The 20617-nt window shown below is 40.4% G+C and overlaps 1 protein-coding gene across 5 annotated transcripts in view; it reads right to left on the reverse strand.

The window, feature by feature from the left end:
• The window catches only part of SGMS2 (sphingomyelin synthase 2), a 46239-nt gene that overhangs the window by 19871 nt on the left and 5751 nt on the right, over nucleotides 1–20617 (reverse strand). Inside the window, exons 1-2 of one of the 5 annotated variants that reach the window (XM_075090695.1) lie at nucleotides 11587–11617; nucleotides 11093–11130 (exon numbers count right to left, since the gene is read on the reverse strand). The exons of 1 other annotated variant lie outside the window; for it this stretch is intronic. The gene's annotated coding sequence lies outside the window, so the exon portion shown is untranslated. 3 more of the 5 variants (XM_075090694.1, XM_075090697.1, XM_075090693.1) reach the window with 3 other exon arrangements.

Genomic DNA, 20617 nt, shown 5'->3' on the forward strand with positions numbered 1-20617 from the left:
ATAGTATATCACTATAAAAGCATGTGTAAGTCGATTTCTCCTGTTCCACCCTCAGCAACACACAACTCAATCATAAACTATGTAACATCAGTCTAGCACCTGCTGAGTAATACAAACCATTAAAACCAGAGTAAGCATTTTCATAACAGTGTTATGCAAGATTAGTCAAGACAATAGCTCCTCATGCAAATTATGTGAGGCTTAAGTACAATACTGCTCTTCTAGCTGTCCTTACAATTGCAATACAGACTTGGATAACCACCAACCTTTTCTGCATATTACATACATCACATTGAAATTTTGACTAAATTGTGTTGCCTTAAACTCGATCTCAAAAGGCTTGCAGTGCTAAAAGCTTTGTGTCTGATTTCACTACAACAGGATGCAGGGGAAGAATAGGAAGAAAGCTCACATGCATGCACACTCAAAAAAGTTGTCAGTACTGTAAAAGGACATAGTTCTAGTGTTTGCCATTAATGCAGCACAAAAGAACAGAGAGCTCCTGCTTTCCTGTAACTCTTTTGGGCTCCAGGCCTTTGAGAGAGAATGGTGTCCCATTTTAACTTCAGTCATACAGTACCGAGCTCCTCAAATATAAGAGACCTAAAGGGTTTATAGTCCAAACCCTATGATGTTTAAGAGTTTATTTTAAACTTTCTGAGAGTCCAAATTAAGGGGGGGGGGGGGGGGGGGGAAAGGAAGAAACAGAAACTGTTTATAGGAACAATCATGCTGAACAGTAAAATTAAGCCAGGCAGCTACTCTTCTTGTTCAGATTGTCCAACGACTAGAAAGCAGTGTACACCAGAAAGCGTGAACTGCCTGCAACCTGTAGATTTATGATTTTTAAAAAAAACTAAACACTACATATCAATGAAAATACTTTTAGAGCAAGAAGTCCAATTATTTTTATTTTTGTTAGAGCTGAGAACTTCTTTAGCCCAGCTACTTTAGCTTTGATATTTGACAGGCATCGTGCCTTGTCCTGTGGTTGGTCAGTTGAGATTTATTTCATCCATCTTTCTAACCTCTATAAGTCAGTGACTTTTACCATAGATATACACCTTATTCCACCCTACTTTACAAAGACTAGTTGCTCTACACAGAAAAAACTACTACTTAATACTTATGCTTCCTCATGCATATGAAAATAGTTCAGCCAATTTAAGAACTGCACAGAGGAAGCTAATGACCATGGTTACCACAAAAAAAAAAGCTACCCTCAGTAGAGAAAGCCTGCCATTCAGCTATATAGCAAGTGTGATATTCAATGTCATGGTGGTAAATACTGCTAAGATGATGAATTTTAAATACTGCCTGCAAATTCAGCATACATTCACTGCAGTGGACAGAAGTTTAAACCCATTAACACTCTACTCTTCAGTAAGTTGTCTTTTGTCTTCATATTAACTTCCAGGTTCACTACGGCGCCTTAGAAAGTGAAATGCCTTTAATACTTCTTGCTTCAGAGCCAAACAGGATGCCATAGCCCTTCCTCTCAAAACTGAAGTCCATCGTGGAAGTTAACTATTTCTAGGAAAACAAAAAAAAACTGAAAGGAGTTGTTTTTCTATTTTAGTACATGATTGCTTTTAATGGCCAATACAGGATTCAAACTAGTGCAGTCAATCATCTTTCTCACAAGGATGGAAAGAAACACAGCCTCACTGTGGAAGACCACCATTAGCCTTCTGGCATGTTTTCCACATCAAGTAGAGTTGGTTGGGTGGGTTTTTTTGTGGTTTTTTTTTTTTAATTTCAAAAATAATTGCCTCTAGTTGCCCACAAAGTATATACATGCAGTGAAACAAAGCAGACTGAGCATCTGTACTTCTTCAATAACTGCAGTGAGCAAGTGTCTTAAGTTGGCCTTGTTACTTATTAAGTAGAGCCAAGTTTTGTGCTCATGAGCCTCTGTAAGTCCAAGGTGGTATGCCAGAAGACAGGAATGAACTCTTGTCAAGTGACACACTCAAAATGGTATACAAAGTCAAAGTGAAATCAAATGAAGACAAGTTTGTGCTTCTGAGGATGGTGCTGTAAAGAACTCTTACATAGCCTCCGTACAAATTAGTGTTATGAATGTAGGAAAAACCACAAGCTTTGGTAGGAATTTTGTCAGGCTCCTATTACACGGGAATTAAGAGTAACACGAGTAACTTTAAGCTACAACAGATGGATAGTTTCTATTCACTCCTGTAATAGGTATGTTACCAGAAAAACTAGTAAGTATGAACTAATTCTAAGTAGATCCATAGCAATTATTTTCTTTCAGCATTAAACAACAAAAAAAAAATTGCTTTCAGAATTTCAGTCTAAATGCTTTTGGATTTATACTGAAATTGTAATACGTAAGTTTGAATCAGAATAACTGGCAGAGGGTGAAATGACAGAATTCTACATTAAGGGTGTTTTTAGCACTGTTAAGACAGCAACGCAGCATTCTAGTCTTTAAAATGTCCTTTTGAGGCAGCAGCGGTGATAGGAACAACTTGCTTCAATACAGTCTGTGTTCAGTCATAAACCAAGACATGGGCAGTGGTATTTGGCACCATTATAAAGCATCTGCAAGTAGAAAATGCTGTTTCCCCATTTACAAGGTTGATGTGGGGAAGTACAAAAAAGAAAATCAGATGAGCTGTAATAACTGTAGAAGTGTATTAGAACTATTATTGAGTTACAGGATTATATCATTCCCTCCATATAAAAGACAGAATTAACGACTAAGAGGGATTACCTTCTTTACTGCTGTTCCTCATCAGCAAATTATGTCCACTAACCAACTCTCAAGCACTGGAGCTAATACAAGCAGGAACTTGGGTGTGTGCATAAGTAAACATTTTGTCACTGTTAGTTTCAGTTATGTGAAATGTACATAACTGTAAGAAGTCATTTAGCACTCATCACACAACAGCTTAAGATCTTAGGAAGCTAAGCTCTAAAAAGAGGAAAAACTGAGAAATGAAAATGTATTTCAACAGGAAAAAACCTGTGAGCAGGTGACTTCTTAAGAAAGAACTTTTACAGATGCAAGTGTTCTATTAAAGACATACTGGGGAGGGAGCATATACCCAAACACTTGCAATAACACTTCAATAAAGGAAAACCATTACCTTTTGCTTAGGGCTTTAAGCTAGTTCTTACAAGATCCAGGTACTGGACAGGCTCTACTAGAGGCCTGTTCTTCGAGGCTGGACAGATTCCTGCACTCTGATAGGGTTACGAGCTCCCACTTATTTTACAGGTAACCAAGATTTAAAAGAGAAAAACAAAATCAACCAATCAAATTTAAGTTCTAGTATTCAAGACATGAACACCAGAGATCTGCAATTAAATAAAAAACAACACCTCCCGTAAGTTAGACTCTACAAATGCAAAATTCCAGTAATTTTTGCTAGTTCACAGCAAACACTTTGCCATCAGAACCTGCATAAAGGTGAAAACTGAATAAACACACTAGTATGACTTAACCCATGTTAGTACTCAAACTTAACACTTGGAACATTTGAGTTTGCAATAGTAGCAAGACTGGCCTAGGCCTAAGGTATCAACAGAGACACTACGCAAAAAGATCTTCTCTCAAATGAATAAAAGTCACAACTTCACACAGGACATACTGGTTTATGACACGCAACGGGTGAACCTGCCCCTGAAACATCATATTTCACCAAGACATTACCAATTGCCCAGGGAGTTTCTGAAAGCCAGTGATTACGAACTGCTGCAGGCAGTTTGTGTCTTCTCAGATGGGGGTTTGGAATGAACAGCTTAAATATATTTAGCTTCCTAGTTTTGTTTTTCTTGCTTTGTTTAATTTCTTTCATCATGCCCATCTCTTTCACCAAAATAACATTACCATAATTGAAGATACATTTAATCATTATTTGTACTCCAAACTTTTCAGTTTCAGCCACATGCTTATGCCTTAGATAAGAAACTGAATTCAACTCTACACACTCCATTTAAGATTCCAGATTACTGCTAAATCAAGAATAATCCTGAATTAATTTTAAATTTAGCCATTCTTAAGCAAAAGCGTCAATAAGTGCTCCACATCAGTTCAGCTTAAATCACCCAAGTTAAGCTGATGCAACTTTCCAAAACATTCGGTGCTGCACCCAAGAGGCTCACCATCTTTTCTTCAAGGAAGAATGGGTGCACAACCCTAGTCCACTTTGCATGAGTAACCACAGACAAGTAAAAAAAACTGCAAAGCTTAGCGTGAAGCTTACCACATTGCACAGGATTCTACTATGATTCAGCCTAAGGAAATCGGCATATATCAAGAAAAGGAAACAGAAGAGTACAGAAAGGAACAGCAAGAAATTAACTCTAAAAGACAGAACAGTAAGACATTGCTTTATGCAGCAGCAAAACGCACCTGTTGAAAACCTCACAGTTCCACGGACAGCAGCAACTTATTCTTTATAAACTTCATAAACAAAAGTTAAGTGGGATGTCCCTGAAATTTAAACAGGCCTTTGCAAGTTAACCTACATAAACAGGTGGAGGTAAGTGAAAGCAAGATACCTGCTTTTTTGTTCAGGTATTTCAGGTGAACAGGATGTTGCCTTTTCTAGGGTTACACATCTGAGAAAAAGTATTCTGTCTGGGAAATTACACAGTTCAATATTGGATATGTGCTTTTTTTACTATAAAACTATCTTGTCAGCGGGAATGCAACGAAATTTTCCTGTGTGATCATGCTCAAGAATAATTTTCTCAGACAATTTAAACCTGAACACTGTTTTAATAAGAACCATTCTGTTTGCTGTGCTTAACTGAACAGCTTAAGATACTCTGACAAACTATTTTGATTTCTTCATCCATACAACAGACTAGACTTCAGTATTTTTTAATGCCATCAGACTGCAAACAACAAGAGGACCCACACTTGACATTGCATTTTTTTTTGGCAGGGACTTAACACAGTAAGGCAGGAAGTTTTACTCAGCAACCACAAGCATGACCACAAGGCACAGCAGTCCCCTTGTATTACAAGTACTACCTACATATATGTTAGCTAGAGGGTAAGTAACAGGTTTTCCTGAACGTGATTTAGTTGTAGTATACAGTTTAGTCCTATTAAAATTAGTTTCAACAGCTACAAAGCAGACTTCTAAAACTAACTATATTGGTAAGAAGTATTTTATTCTTTGTATTACACATATCTCCAAACAAGAGCTATTCTGGGGAAGAGAAACAATGATAATATAAGCAAGTGTCCTCATATAGGAGACACTTGTGGTTATTAAATTCCTAGAGCATCCGTAAAACAGTCAGGTCCAGTATAGTTAAGAAATATCTTTCAAACAGGTGCAGAATGGACAAGACAGAGCTATCTGTGTTCTGCAAAACTTTCCCAGCTCTTAAGGTCTTCAGGATCAGCTGGGACAGTGGTGCCTGGATGCCTGACATTCTTAGTGTCCGCAGCATCTTCGGGGACAGTGGCGTCCATGGTACAAACAATTCCCCCAGCAGACAGACGTCTCTGAAGACAGTGGACCTAGTGTTACATTAATCTTCCCAGCATCTGTTAGGACTGCTGCAATACCATATCCATACTAAATAAAACGTCACAGCATCTGTATTGTCCACTCTCCACAAACAGTATCCAAGAACACTGCAGGCCAACAGCCTGTCAAAATTTGAAAAAACATCCAAACAGAAGACGTATGCTATTTTGTTACAAATATCTGCCTCTTCAAAGTCCATTTCTATACTAGGAGACTTAAAAACTACTAACTTTTTTTTCAAAATCCATAACTTGTTTCAATATTTTCTTTCTAACTTTGTTAATCCTTAAAAATCAATACACTGTTTTTGAGTCTTCATACTTTTATTTGGTATATTGATACACTAAAGAACTCTGTTTTTTAGAATGAAAAATACTTGAGAAGTGTCTTATTCAGCTCCTCCAGAGACAGAGAGGTATGTGTGGAAGGGTTGGGGTTTTCTTAATTAATAAGGAAATACAAGTTTTTCACAATACTGCATTCATGACATAATACTTTGATGTCTACTTAGAACATTAAGGTTTGAATTCAGAAGAAAACTACTTTATGAAAACAAGATTGTTAAGCCCTACCATTTTTGTGTCTTACAATATTACAATCACAAGACACTTTTATGATCCAGAAAAATAGATGCTTGTCAACGTGCCAACCACGGCTCAATATTTGAAATTTAGGGGTTTATAAAGTCATTCTAGATTCAGATTACCGACCTGAATCCATCCACCAACAAAAAAAAAAAACATCTTTGCTCTCTTCAAGTTCTCATTTTTCCATTGTATAAGTTCACTTCAAGGACAGTACAGCAATCACTCTCATTAGGGGCCTTTATCTACCTACTGTTGTCGTCACCTTACAATTTCACCTAAAGTTCCACCACCACTACTCCAATTTGTCTACATATCCCTTGTAACTGCACATACTACAGAGGGTACACTTGAATATTTTTCTGAAGGACAAAGACACCAGTATACATTTCTCTAAAATCAGACATAGATTATAGATTTTTACTAAACAGCAATGTAAATCCTATCCAAAAGAAAAAAAAATGGAAGCAAGCATATTGACCTTTCTAGTAAATTAAGCCCTAGATCACTTAAGTTAGGTTAAAATAAAGAATAAGTTATTGGTTTCATTGAGAAAAAGTATCTAAGGCTATACAGTCTCCCAAAAACCTGTCCTGTCAAATAATAATACACATGAGTGACTGCATTAAATGTAACTTAAAAAGAAGTTTGGTTTTTTAGGCACACCATTTAATAAATGCAACTTAAAGTGAAGCTTGCCAAAACTCCTGTAAGGCCTGCTATTGCAGAAAAATATCATGTACCTACTCGGTTTACGCCAATACCTCTATAGAACCATTCGCCTATATAATTAACTGTGTATAAATTAACAGCTGTTAAGTGGTTTGAGGATAGATAGATACCTGATTTTCTAAGGTGTTAAAAAAATCAAATAAAAATATCAGAAATTGATTAAACTGAACAACAGCTAATCTACACTGTATTCTAGGAGTTCTTACCTTGCCAGATTATGCATTAACTACTTCTCACAAGGATTTTGAGCTAAGTTTAAGCCAGAAAACATGCAGTGTTAACAGGAACATACTCTGCCACTAAGTCAAGAAGTTTACTTAAGTGCACTTCAGGAAGTTTAAGAACAGCTTCAGTGGAGCAGACATACAGCAACAAAAAAACCAACCAAACAAAACAAACAAAGCCTATAGCAACGCACCTTTACAACACCATTATGGTCCTTACAGCAATCCTTTATCTTCCTGAGCTGAAATCAGGCATTCTGAAGACCCCTCCTGTTCAGCTAGGTATGCGGCACTGCTCTCAGTGGTACGCACATGTTGCCCACATCAAGAGCACAGAATTTTACTAGCAAACGAAGTATGCTCCTTGCGTCACATAGTCGCAAGGGAAGCCAAAAGAGCAGGTGCCCTCCCCAGTTAAGAGGGGCCTCTTCAGGAGTAAAATTAAGACTATTTTATAGGCAAAACATACATACTGTAGAAACAGAGAAGAGCAAGCGTAGGATTGCTCTCCCCAGTCTGTGTCTTGTTCACATGTAGGTCTTCTGCGAAAGAGGTTCTTTAAGTGCGTACCTGTGGTATGCCATGCTTTCAATCCACCTGTGCCGTTCCCAACTTACCTACTCAGCCGTACATGGAAAAGCTTGCTCTGCTGGCAGTTCCTCCTCTAAAGGCAGCTGGAAGTCTTTTTTGGAGCCTCGGGGCTCTCAGGTTTGGGCTCTGCAGTTCCTCACGGCCAGACACTCCCTCCACTGAGGCAGCAGCACGCAGAAGCAGCTAGAAAGTTTGCCACAATCTCTACCTTCCCCTGCGATTTGCTCCTCTCACAGCCTCAGACTCTTCTCCTTCGCGGCGAAAGGGACTGGCTTTAAGGGCGTCAGCGGAGGCGACACTTCTCGCAGAGGTTTCCCGCCCGCGGCGCTGCTTCAGCAGTGCCGCAGCTGGAACCGCTCCCCCGCTGGAGGGCGGCTCCGCGGCGGGGGCAGCGCTCGCTCGGGCCCGCCGCCACCGTCACCGTGTTTACCGCCAGTCTCATGCTCGCCGCAAGAGCCACCGTCCTCCCTGACATCATTCATTCTCTCACACGCGCGCGCGCCCGCCCACTCCATTGCCAAACAGTGACTCACCCCCGGCGCCGCTCGCTAGTCACAGGCAGGGCGAGAAAAACCGGCAGGAGCCCCTACCGGAGCGCGGCCCCGCCCGCTCGCTCCCGCGGCTCTGCGCGCGCGCGCTGCTGGGGGGGGGGGGGGGCGGGTGGCCGCGCGGGGCGGCGGGCAACGCGCGCGCGCATAGAGCCGACGCCCGGTGCCACCGAACCGCAGCCCCAAAGCCAGGCCGGACCCGAGCCCGAGCTCAAATGAAGGATGACTCGTCACTGAACCCCCCCCACCCCCCCAGGCTTGTTCCCCGCCTTCGCCCTCGGCTTTGCTTCGGGTAGGGATTTCCCCCACCCCCCGCGTTTTGTTTTTAAAAACGAGTTCCCCCGGCATGACGCTGGAGCCTTCCAGTGCAACAAACACGAGATTTGCGGGGAGGGGGCAGGGACGGGGGAGAAGTTGTCAACTCATCCGCACCGAAGCTGGTGGTTGGCCGAGATACACCTGTCCTGCCTTGAAGCCGAGCGGCTCCAGCGCCCGGCGCGGTCACGCGAAGGCAGGCAGGCCGGCCCGCCTCGCCGCCCCGCATTCAAGGAAAGCGCCTGACCCTCCATTTGTTACATCCCGGGAAAGCCCCCTTCACCCGCCTATTGGCCGTTCTGCTCGGGTTGCTCACGCTGGTTCCCCCCCACCCCCACCCCCCCCAAAAGCGTGGGGGAAGGGAAGGGGGAATCTGCTTTATTCCAGCACAGGGTGGAAACATTTTCTGCACTCTCAGAGTTGTGTGGGACAGGGAAGCTCTACCCTGCTCTAACAGCGGCAGGCAGAGCGCTGGTATAGACAGCACGCCAGGATTTTAAGTTTTCCCTCCTGCAGGCTTAATACAAATAGAATATTGTAACCAGACAAACAATTCAGCTAGACTGCTGCTGTTCCTGTTGCCAGGTGAATGCACATACGCACCTGTAGCGCTCGAAGAAATCTGTTGGAACCTCACAGCTTTCTTCACTACCTGCTCTGACCCCCCGCCCCAATTCCTATGACTGGGTAATGCACCCTTTAAAACAAAGCTGAAAAAAGAAGACAGAGGTACCACAGGCAGAGCAGGGTGTTTGCTGGTTACAAAGACATGTACATATGCTCGATTGCACACATGCAATTACATGCAAGTCTCTGCAGAATTGGGTTTTACTTTTGTAAAAGTTGTTATACAAAGAAGATAATAACTGACAGAGTAACAGTTCAAGAGTAGAAATAGTAATGAGAGTAAAAATGTGTTTCTGCAGGCAGATGTACATACAGGTACAGCAAATGCTGGCCAGAGGAGCCCGCGCCCCCCCCCACCCCCCCCTTTGTTTTTTTTGTAATTAAAGCCATTTAAAGAAGGAAGGCTAAAAGGAAAGAAGTGAACAGTTACTGGCGTTTTTCTAAATTCCTTAGATATAGCCATCTGAAACACTGTCCGTCCTTTAGTTTTAAATATTATTCTTTGAAGCACTGGATTTGAGAGAGCAAAAAAGTGCCAGTACACCGGCTCACTCTGAGGGCTACGCCTCACACCTAACCCTGCAAGCCCAGCCCTACTGCTGAAGAAGTACAGAACTTGGTCCCGTTGAGCTCCCGTTGAGCCCAGAAGCATGCCTTTGAAGAGGCGCTTGCAGGAATGGTCTGTAATTAATTTGGTAACTACTGTTTGCAAATTTTGCACAGCCACAAACTTTTGAGAGCAAGTGGTACATTTGTGAAGTCACAAAACTTGGCAGAGGAATTTGCAGTGCATCTCACGATCATTACCTTAGATTGACTTCACAACGCCTTTTTCAAGACAGGAGTTAGGAGGGGGAGAACTTAAGACTTGCAGAATGATGACTTATTTTATGAGGAAAAAGAAACCTCTCACACACATACAAAATTCCACGGGGATGCCAACGTACAAGTCACATTCCCTCTCACCTCCCAGGGAGGCGGGATGGGAGGGAGGGAGGAGAGGAAAGTTTACTCTTCCTTTCAGCTGGAACAAACCCAGGGCCTTTTTCATTACTGTTTATTTTTTTTCCCCTTTCATGAGACCAGCAGGGATATTATTGGAAACAGTAATTCTATAAACGAAGACAGCCAGCCTGTGCGTTAAAACTCTGACTATTTCCAAAGAGACCCCCAGGCAGTTTTCAAAGGCAGCAACCACCAGACTCCTGCTTAGTTCTGCCATGGGACAGAACTAAAGCTGCAAGATGGGGGGGGGGAAGCAAGAACAATATAGGAATCTCTAGTTCAAGCTGACTTTATAGACAGAGTAAGCAGTAGTAAAAAAAATAAAGCTTACTTGTGTAGCCAAGCCATAACAGACACCTGTGCAGAAACTTCATACGGAAGAACTAATAAGCACATGTTCTAATTAGTTTGCACATATTTGCAGCCTTTATTACAGCTGTGTTAAGGGCAGATGAAACCATATGTAGGTATTTTACACTGAAGTATCCCGTACCCCCCCATAATTATAGTCCCTCATAATTCTTCCTTGCCTTCTCTTCAAGTAGCGTATTGATCAGGGTGATCCTGCAAACTAGTTCTATACAAGCCTAACATTATATTCTGTAACCCGGTATTCACAGCAGCCCTATCATATCCATGGAGGTGCTAGTTGATAGTCCTGCCTCAAAAAAGATGAGGTAACTCCAGAATGATTTATTATTCCCATCCAATTATGAAAGAATAAAATACACTAAAGCCAAATGCAAATAGACTATCAATTCCTACAGAGATTCTTCATCAGCATACACTTGCTAAATACGTAATACCACCTAACAACTCTAAGTTTCACAGTTTGGGAATTAGATGCATTTCACTGATGATGTGAATTCTATGTCTCCAGGTAACTATTTTAATTAATTAACTAGTTCTTTTTAATCATCACAGACTTTCAAACAAGAAAAAAAGCTTACCTTACAGGTTCACCACTAATGTCACTGTTTTTTGGCAACTGAAAAAGTAGATGAAAAGATAATCCACAGCAGAAATTATAAGACGAGTGTTTCCATCACAACTTCACAAGCATCACAGTTCAGAAGTACAGAGTACTGCCCTACTCTCATAGGAGTCATGACCTTAAGAAACATCACCACTAGCACAACCACAAGTTCAGCTGCCCAGATAGCAAGCCTATCTTAACAAGTCAGTAGAGGCTGAGCCCAAATAAATACACAAAGGAAAAGAATACTACCTACTATGAAGCACTAAGCTGTCAGCTTAGTAGCACTCAGCTGCTACGCTCACCCTCCAAACTCAGACGACTTTGATTAATGCTACCACTTTGTAAGAAGACCCACGAGCAACGAAACCTCGGTGAAGCTCCCTAAAGCCGACCGGACCCGCTTTCGAGCCTCGAGAGGCACAACCGCGAGCGCAGCAAGCCGCCCCCCGACCGCCCGGGGATTACCTGCGGCCTCCTGCTCCGGCCCTGCCCCGCCGCCCGACTGCCGAGGCGCCGCGGCCGCCTGCCCTCCTCACGCTTTCAAAGGAGGCGGGAAGCGGCGGCAGGCCAATGGCTGGCTGGCTGGCAGGCTGGCAGGCGGGCGGGCGGCCCCGGGAGGCCCACAGGCCCCCCGCCCGCTTGGGGCCGCCGGGCCTTCCCCCTCACAGGTGCCCGGCTGCGGCTCCGTCCGCCGCTGTCAGCCAGCCTGGTCCTCAGGGGCAGCCCGTCCAGCTTGGGACTGCTGGAAGCACCTCTGAAAGGGTACGGGCTTCCTCTGCTTTTCATTTCCGAGACCTGCAAACCCTGTGATTTTTGTTTTCCGTTTGTCTTAGTGATTCATACAGCTTGCATTCCTCAAAAATTGCTGTATTAGCAGTTCTCACGACCAAAAGCTGAGCAGAGGTACTTACTAAGTTTTCCAAACTATTTTTCCAAAGGCTTACGTGTTATTGAGAACACCCTTGGATAACGTCAGGAAAAAAGTGCTGAAGCTTTGTGGAATGACTACTCTTGCTAAAGCTCATGAGAAAGAGAAAAACTGCTTGAGACTGCCATGATTTTTATTTCTTTTTTAACAAGGCAACAACCAAAAACAAACTTTACACTCAATATTTGACTTACATGAGTAGAAAAAGCTGTATCGCAAAGTTATCCTATTTTTTCCTTTGGATACTATTGCAGGGTGGGTTTTGGAGGGTAATGCTTGTAGTATTCAAACTATCTGAAGTAAGACATGCTTTAGAAGCTGTGAAATAAGAGAATGGGTTCCGTTTCTTTAAACCAGTTTCCCTTATGACTGAAGCCAAAATGGATTTTCTGTCTAAAAATAAACACATCTGACATCACAGACTCCAGGTTCAGAGCTCCTTCTCTATACACAACAGCAGCATTTGAAGAAATGCTTTTCTTGTATGAAACAATGGTTTGGAAGAAATAGAAATAGTAAGAGTGCAGGTTCTTACTTGGCAAAGGGATAGGGGGAAATGGGATATCAGGGAACAATAAAAATAAATTCCAGTTTATTGTTTCTATCTGCAAGTTTGAAAATCAAGGTGATTCTAGGAAACTGCGTCAAGCAGAAGTATGGGAAATATTCTCAACCTCCTTAGGAAAAGAGGCAACGTTTTTGGAAACAACTAGTAGATCAGAAGAATGGTGCCAGGCAGCTGAAAAGGCTTATTAAGGCTTGTCTGTAACATCATAAGAATTTCTGGATGTGACATCAAATTCATGAAAATGCTTAGCTGTAACAATTACCACAATGTCTACTGACAGCTGAATTAGCCCATTTTCTTTGCTACTTAGCTGTATCTACTTTATCTTTTCCTCATGCTCCTGAATAGTTTTCTTCTATAACTTCTCTGATTCCATCTTTCCCATGTAGGTTCCTTTTCATTTCCCAGCCTTAGGATTTTTTGCAGCAGGCCCATCTGAAGCAGAACAGTTGTGCTAAACCTTTGACTGCCAGCAACCATTCTCTGCACCAAAAATTTTACAGGGCCTTTTCCCCGGTAATGCAAAACAAAAAAGTCCCTAAATTTTAGTACAAACTAACGGTAGCTGAACAGGAGTTGCTAGACGATGTCTTTTTGTCTCTGCATGTGTCCCTTTTCTGTGAAGGAGAATATTATCTTATTCAGCTGGGAAAGGAGAAAAAAAATGGAGTGAAAAGGAAGTAAGACTGGAATGTGAATGAGCAATCAAAAAATGCTAAGATTTACCCCTCCCCATTGAGGTTTATAAGCAATATATTTTTTATCTCATTATCTTACATTTTAGGGTTCTATTAGTATGAATACTTTTTTTTTTTTAGCAAAAATTATTTTTAAACCTAAGCAGCTGACACAATTGCATGAGGGACAGGTGGCCTACTTAAAAAAAAAAAATTACTGCTGTTATCATCTGAATGTAAATACAGTATGAAACATATGGAGAGATCTATCATACTAGCATAACCTCCTATCTAATCTGCTGTCCTGGCTCCAGTAGCAGGCAACAAAGAAGCTTCAGAAGGGTCACAATGGCAATATAAATAAAAGCTAGGAAAATGACAGAAAGGAGCTTCTATTCTAGTTGCTTGTCTTCTTACCCTTCCAAAGTACTTGTTTTCTTTCTGGCTAGTGTAACAGGAGATGCTTTTTCTCCTTTTAAATAAAAGGACCAGCAGCCAACAAGTAGGGCTTAATGAAGTTATGTCCTGAACACCAGAAGGCTGCTGCCTTTGGTGCATTTTTTTGTGTGTAGGGTGTGATGCTCCTCAGATATGTAAGATCTTAATACAATCCCTGTTCCTCTGAGAGATGAAAAAGGTTTGAGGAAAAATACTGGAAGGTACACAAAATAGTCTCAGATGAAAACTTGCTATTACTTTGTGCAAGAGTAGAAGAAGTCTGACTATGAAATAATGGCTAAAGACAGTCTGACAGATATCCTTCAAGCGAGCGAATGAGTCATGAAGCTCAGAGATATGAAGAAGCAAAAGACAGCTGACTCATGTATCAGCTCTGAATTTCAAATATGACTTGCTTCTTTTGATCTTCTGTGTATTAGCAGGGCATTAACATGTCTTCTTTTTCAGAGGACTCAAATGAGTTTGGTGAAAAGATGCACATAGACCTTTGTTCTACTGTATTTGAAATGTACGCAGAAGTAATTTTGGGCTTATTCTTACATGGGAGCAAAATGCCCTGGTTCTACTTATGGAAAGCCATGGCCAAAAGATCTGGCACAAAGGCCCCAGCTGAGAAAATGTGGATTAATGGATGATTCTTTAAACTAAAAAGCACTTCCTGATGAGTCTTTTTGCCAGTTTGTATGTATCGTACACAGATGTGACTAGATGGCTTCTGATGGCATGAAGCCAAAGTAAAAGGATCCAGGTAGTGTTATGTCCTGCCAAAGGTACATTTACTGTCCTAGAAATGTGTTCTAAAGTGTCTTTTCCTTTGATTCATATTTTTAAATTGATTTGAAGGAGGATGCAGAAAGGGTGAGTCATAATACAGGGAGAAGGGTTCTTCCTGTCATCTGATGAGAAAAAAGATGAAGAGTCTTCTCAAGTCTCTACCTTGAGAAGAGGGGCAGATCTCAGAAGAGATCAGGAGGACGACAGTTTTCCATGAAAAGTCTCAACAGAAAACACCACAGCATAACCTTGACTTTAGGTACTGCAAGTTTGTATGTAGGCGGACCTTTGAGATGCCTTTCCTGTTAAGATTGGAGATTCTGGTTCTGCTCTTATAAATAAATCACAAGGAGTTGTAAATATAGATGTCTCCAAGGTTGCAGACACTAGGAAAGGCAACAGAAAGTAAGATGGCAATGGAAGACTATTCTGCAATCTGAAGCTGATGGGAGTCTTGTATCTACTATGAATACAATCGATACTGATTAATTATGCACTGAGTTGAACTGGCATTGTGTCAGTTCAGGGATAGGCATAAAAAGTATGAAAGTATGAAAGACCCACAGGGTGATAGGCTTTGAAGGAGGAGCTATACTGGAACCAGAAATATGAGGATCCTTATCTTCCTTTCAGAGTATGAAGAAATATAAAGCATATTATGCTTTGACTGGAGAGTAGTGCTACTTTCTGACTCAGAAATAACTTGTGGAAACACTGCTCATCATGTAACTGCTATGAGAAAGTGTTGGCATCCACAGGCCTGACAATAATATCCCTACTGAGCTACTGAACAAATGTAATTAATGAAAAGAATAAGCTTTTTAACATGTTTCCCTGAACCAAAAGCAGCCATTGTCAACCACCTTGTGGAAATAACTCCAGGCAAGCATTTTTCTAGTCCATCTAGAAAACCTGCAGTACCTGTGGTCTTTCCTAAGGCAAAAAACCCACCACTGTAAATATCCAGTATGCACTCTCACTCAACTCTCTTATTCCTACTCTGCTTGATACTTGTATTTTCTAAACATTATTTTATAACTTTGTTAATTATTTTCATTAAAATGTTGAGGAAAAGGCTAACGAGAATAACAGAAAAACACTGCAATGACAGAGAACTATGCCATAGTAGGCAGTCACGGCTAAACTGGATATTGTGGCAACTGGGAGGTAGTTAATTAGGACCTCCTTCTTCTATGCCTTTCTGCTGGGGCCTGGGACAGATGCAGGCTGGGGATGGCACAATCCACAATACAATGGAAAAGTATTTTCGCATCACCTAAGAGCTGTAAGTGGAGTCTGAGTAATGATTCCTGAAGACTTCACGCTGCAGTGATTATTAGTTAAACATTGTAGTTAGAGGTACTGAGATTTCTTTAAATCCCTTTTTAAAACCTGTTATTCCTTAATTCAAAATGCCTTTCTTTACATCTTAAGAAATTGTTATTTTGCTGCCATATGGAGACAAGGAGAAAGACAAAGTAGAGACAGTTCCTAGCACACATGCCCTTTTTTGTGCTTCTGACTCCTGTTACAGACAGAAAGAGGGGAAAAACGGATTTTTAGAGTAGGTACCAGGATACATCCTACAGCAAAAAATATCTGAAATATAAAATCTGGGAAGTAAGGTGGAATACAAGTGTCTTACAGTCCTTACATCTCTGGAATCATTTGGGGATTAACTGCCTTTGAACCAAAGTGCTCTTGCCTAAGAGATCATGATCTAACTTAAACTGGGCATCCCGAGAACAAAAGCAGAACCGGAACCCTCCAGTGGCCAGTGTTAATCACTTCCATTCCATTTTTTTCCTGTACATCACTACAGTCCACATGCCAATGCTAACAGGTCATGTAGTCCTTTTATGAGACATCAACTCCTGGGATAATTTTTGCTTCCTGTATATTTCTCTTAAACAGTTGCAATACTTAAAGGTCACTAGTAGAATTACATTTTAGTCCTTATAAAGGATTTGTGGAAATTACTTTCTCATATGGTGAAGTTTTTATGCCACTATCTTTTCAAAAATACCAGGGAGACTAGGACAAAAATGGGATGTATGCAAATACCACTGACTGTGACTGCCCAAAGAGGCATAAAGGAAAACTGTAGCATGCTCATTGGGTTTCACTTCAGTTACTGGGAGCAAAGTGGACTGGAATTTGCCTACATTTGTTCTACTTAGCTAAATTTTCATTGATAGTGTCAGAGTTACACCTTGCTTTCTGTCCCAAACTCTTAAGCAGTGCTGCACGCTGCCTGTTCAAAAGTCGTCACATTCAGTGCCAGGGTCAGCTGCAAATCCAATCAGAGTCTTAGTCAGACAGGAATGGACCTCTGGGGGTCACCTAGTGCAACCCCCTCCTCGAAGCTGGGTCAACACTGAATTCAGGCCAGGCTGCCCAGGGCTTTGTCTAGTTGGATCTTGAAAACCTCTTGAGACCTCACAGTCTTTCTGGGAAACCTGCTTCAATGCTTCAATACCATCATACTGACATATGTTCTCTTTATATCTAGCCATAATGGATACATTCCTTTCTTGATTCCTGATTGCTGCCTGATTCTGTTTTCCCTCCCTCTGTAGAGACCCTGGCATCAGACTCTTGGTGGGCAACGTTCTCTTAAGCATCGGGAGGCTGCTGCTAGGTCCTCACTAAGGCTTCTTTTCTGACAAATTTATTCCCTGCCCTAACTGACCATCTACTAAATCTGTAAAGTGTTTAGGGATATACTGGATTAAAAGTTTTGGTATTAATGTAAATCTATGAAGTTCTGCAGGTCACTGATAAAAACCTAGAAGTTCCACTACATTTCTATATGATAAAATATTCAGAAATATTTTTGTGGACTTCACATTTTTAAGAGAAATCCAGAATCACATTTTATTTCAGTCCTTAGCACCCAAGTAGGTGATGGGTCGTAATCGCCAGCTCTTGCTTTATATTGATCTAGAAGGGAGTTTCCAAAACTGAATGGAAGAAAGACCTATATCTGTTTTTCTGTAATTTGGGATAGCATGTGAAACATGTTGAGAACAACAACAATTTCCATCCTGCAAGATTTCAAATTACTACTTGATTTTTCTTTATCAAGAAAAGAAGCTGTAGTATGAGAAGAATATATTTGTCAAGATTAGGTATAGTTATAAATACCTCATTTTCACAGTGACTATTCAGTTGTAAAAATCTTTAATTCTTACTGATCCAAGCCAGTCACGAATTACCAAACTCAGTCTTGAGGCATATACACTGTGACTGCTTCTCTTCTGCCTACATTTACTGTAACTTTCCCCGTTCATTGTTATTGTTCTCTGCTGCTCCTTCCCACAGCACAGCTCTGCAAATTTTCTGATAGCTGCAGTGCTTTCTGTATATTCTCACTTGCATTCAAGGTTTGTGTGACCTGCTTTCTTTTATTTATATGATACTCAAGGTGACAAAAAGTTAAGACTTAGTTGAAGAATAATAACTAACACTTAAGTCAGTAAGAAAATAAAGATATGGTTATTTTTTTACATACTGTAAGGGCATTTTCTTTAAGTATTAATGTAAGTTTTGCATAATTTTAATGTTTTCAATCCTCCTTGAAAAATTAATATGTAATTGATATTCAGTTGATCTTTCTAAGCATTTATTATTTGTAGTATAATATTCAGTATTTTTTATCCATATGCCTCCAGGCTTTTTTAGAAAGGAAGGTATGTACAATTTTCCCAGTTATCAGATAAAAGTAAGGTAGTGTCAAGTGGTGGCTTCTCCAAGGTTCAGCTGCACATCAGAAACAGGATGAAGATTCCTGACTTCCGCTCACTGATCTATATACTGTAAGCCAACATCACACCATTTTTTATCAGTGGGAAATCTAGTGCATCGAATAAATAACTCTTGGAAATTTGAAATAAGCCCAGAATTCAAAAATATTAGTAATGGGGGGAGTGTCTGTATGTGTGCTTCAAAAGATGCAAGACAGCTCAGGCTTCTGGTACACAAAATATGAGAAGGAACTTCAGAATGCTGCAGAGGGAAAGAAGGCCACATAAGCCCACACAGTGTTATGCTAAACTTTGTTAGCCTGCCAAAAAAAAAAATCCCAAACTGTATAGAAGATAGGGAACACTGTCAATCTATTGTTTATCTTAGGATTTTTAAATAGAAGACTGGAATTCTATTTCCAGCTCTGCATTGTGATGTTCGGCAAGTTGCTTCTAGTTAGATTTTATGAGTGTTCACTGGTTTTTGACAGCTCAGTTACAAGGGACCTGCCACCAGCCTCCTCTATCAAAGACTTTGATGGGTTGGGACTGTATTTTAAAACCCTCAAATAAGCTTATACATATATTTTGGGGGTAAACCCTGCCTATTTTTTCTCCCCATTAACCTGTCTATTTTTTTAAATACTTTTAAGATCCTTACCTAAAAGTGAAAACGTGGAAAACTGATGGCACTTGTATTACTTCATATGGCTAAAAAGTTAAGTTTGTATTATATATTTATTGACTTCCCAGGGTTTTGCACGATCATATACTAAATATATTGTTTATTTTTAAAGGCAGATATATTGCTTGTATTGTTTAAGTACTACTAATGTTATCTCAGCTAAGATACAGGCATAGCATCCTAAGCTCTAATGGATGTACACTTGTATTAGCTGCAACCATTTCAGCTTCTAGAAAACCCCTTCTTATTCTACAGAAATTAACAGTGTAAAAGAAAATGCAGGGACCTCTTTATGTTTCAACAATATATCCCATAGAGTTTCGGGGGGGGCGGAAAAAAAAAGAAAATAAAAACTCTTGACACCCCTCATACCAAATACAAATAACATCAATAACAGCAACGGGAAAAATGTGGACTAAAATCCCGTTCCTTTAACTATTTGAAAATTTCATAGGTTTCCACCTGAAAACTTCTATTTTACAGGAGTTGTGTGTATTTCCTAAAATTGTATTGACAAAAGCACTGAAAAAACAGAGATTCACCTTGCTAATGACCTCTGCTTTTGGCAAGATAATAAGTATGAGGAAAAGAGAAGATCTGTTCTTACCATAAACAGGAAAAGAGGCTTTATAACAGCAGCATTTGCTAGCACCTCTAAAATTAACTCTGGGTCAAGTTTTCCACAATAAATGCCTTTTTTAGAGTTAATACAGAGCAGCTCAGACTATAAACACATTAAAAAATATATTTCAAACAAGTTAGTCTGGAAACTAAGCTTTAAAATAGTAAAAGTGGAAACAAAACCATAAATTTATACTGAGTATCCATTTTCTATTATAAATTGTCTGGCCTACAGTATTTCCATCTTTTCCTGGGATTGAAACAAGGTAATTGAGGGCATGGCCAGTTGACTGTAAATCATAGCAGAGGTTAGGTTGGAAGGCACCTCTGGAGGTCATGCAGTCCAACCCTTTATCAAAGCAGGGCTAAATGTAAAGCTCTATCAGGTTGCTTAGGACTGTCCAGACAAGTTTTGAATATCTCCAAGGATGCAGATTCCTTAGGGTTTTGGTCAAGAAGTTCCGGTGCTTAACCTTTTCACTGGGACATTTTTCTCCTTCTATCTATTTGGCATTTCCCTCTTCTGCTCCAAACAATCCCCATTTGTAATAATCACCAGACAACTACAGTGTGAAGGAAAAATTATTTTACAACAAATAGGATTTTACACAGACACATTTTACTAAACATTGCAGCAAGCCAGGAATGCAGGTTTGCTGAGTAAGCAGTGGCCCCTCAGACCACATTAACCAATGTCAAATCTCTAGTAACTGTCTGATCACAATGTTAATCACTTTCGATCATAAATTTATTTGCGTTAGACGATATAAAGATATTGCCAGGTAGTTAAAGCTGAGAAAAGAGCTCTGATCGACAATTTTGACATTTAATAACTGATACACTTTGTTAATAAAATTGAAAATATTTGTTTGGATTCTAAATTTTCCTGAACTGGGTATACATCAAACACCAGGAGAAAATGTTAATGCATGGAAAAAAGGAAACGGAAAGCACAGCTAACTCTATGCTTTTTTGTGTATACTTTGCATAACATATTAAGTGCAGATAACAGATAGCAGAGGTAGGGAAAGATGATTT

Source organism: Phalacrocorax aristotelis, chromosome 4 (assembly GCF_949628215.1).
Source record: "Phalacrocorax aristotelis chromosome 4, bGulAri2.1, whole genome shotgun sequence".
Lineage (NCBI taxonomy): Eukaryota > Metazoa > Chordata > Aves > Suliformes > Phalacrocoracidae > Phalacrocorax > Phalacrocorax aristotelis.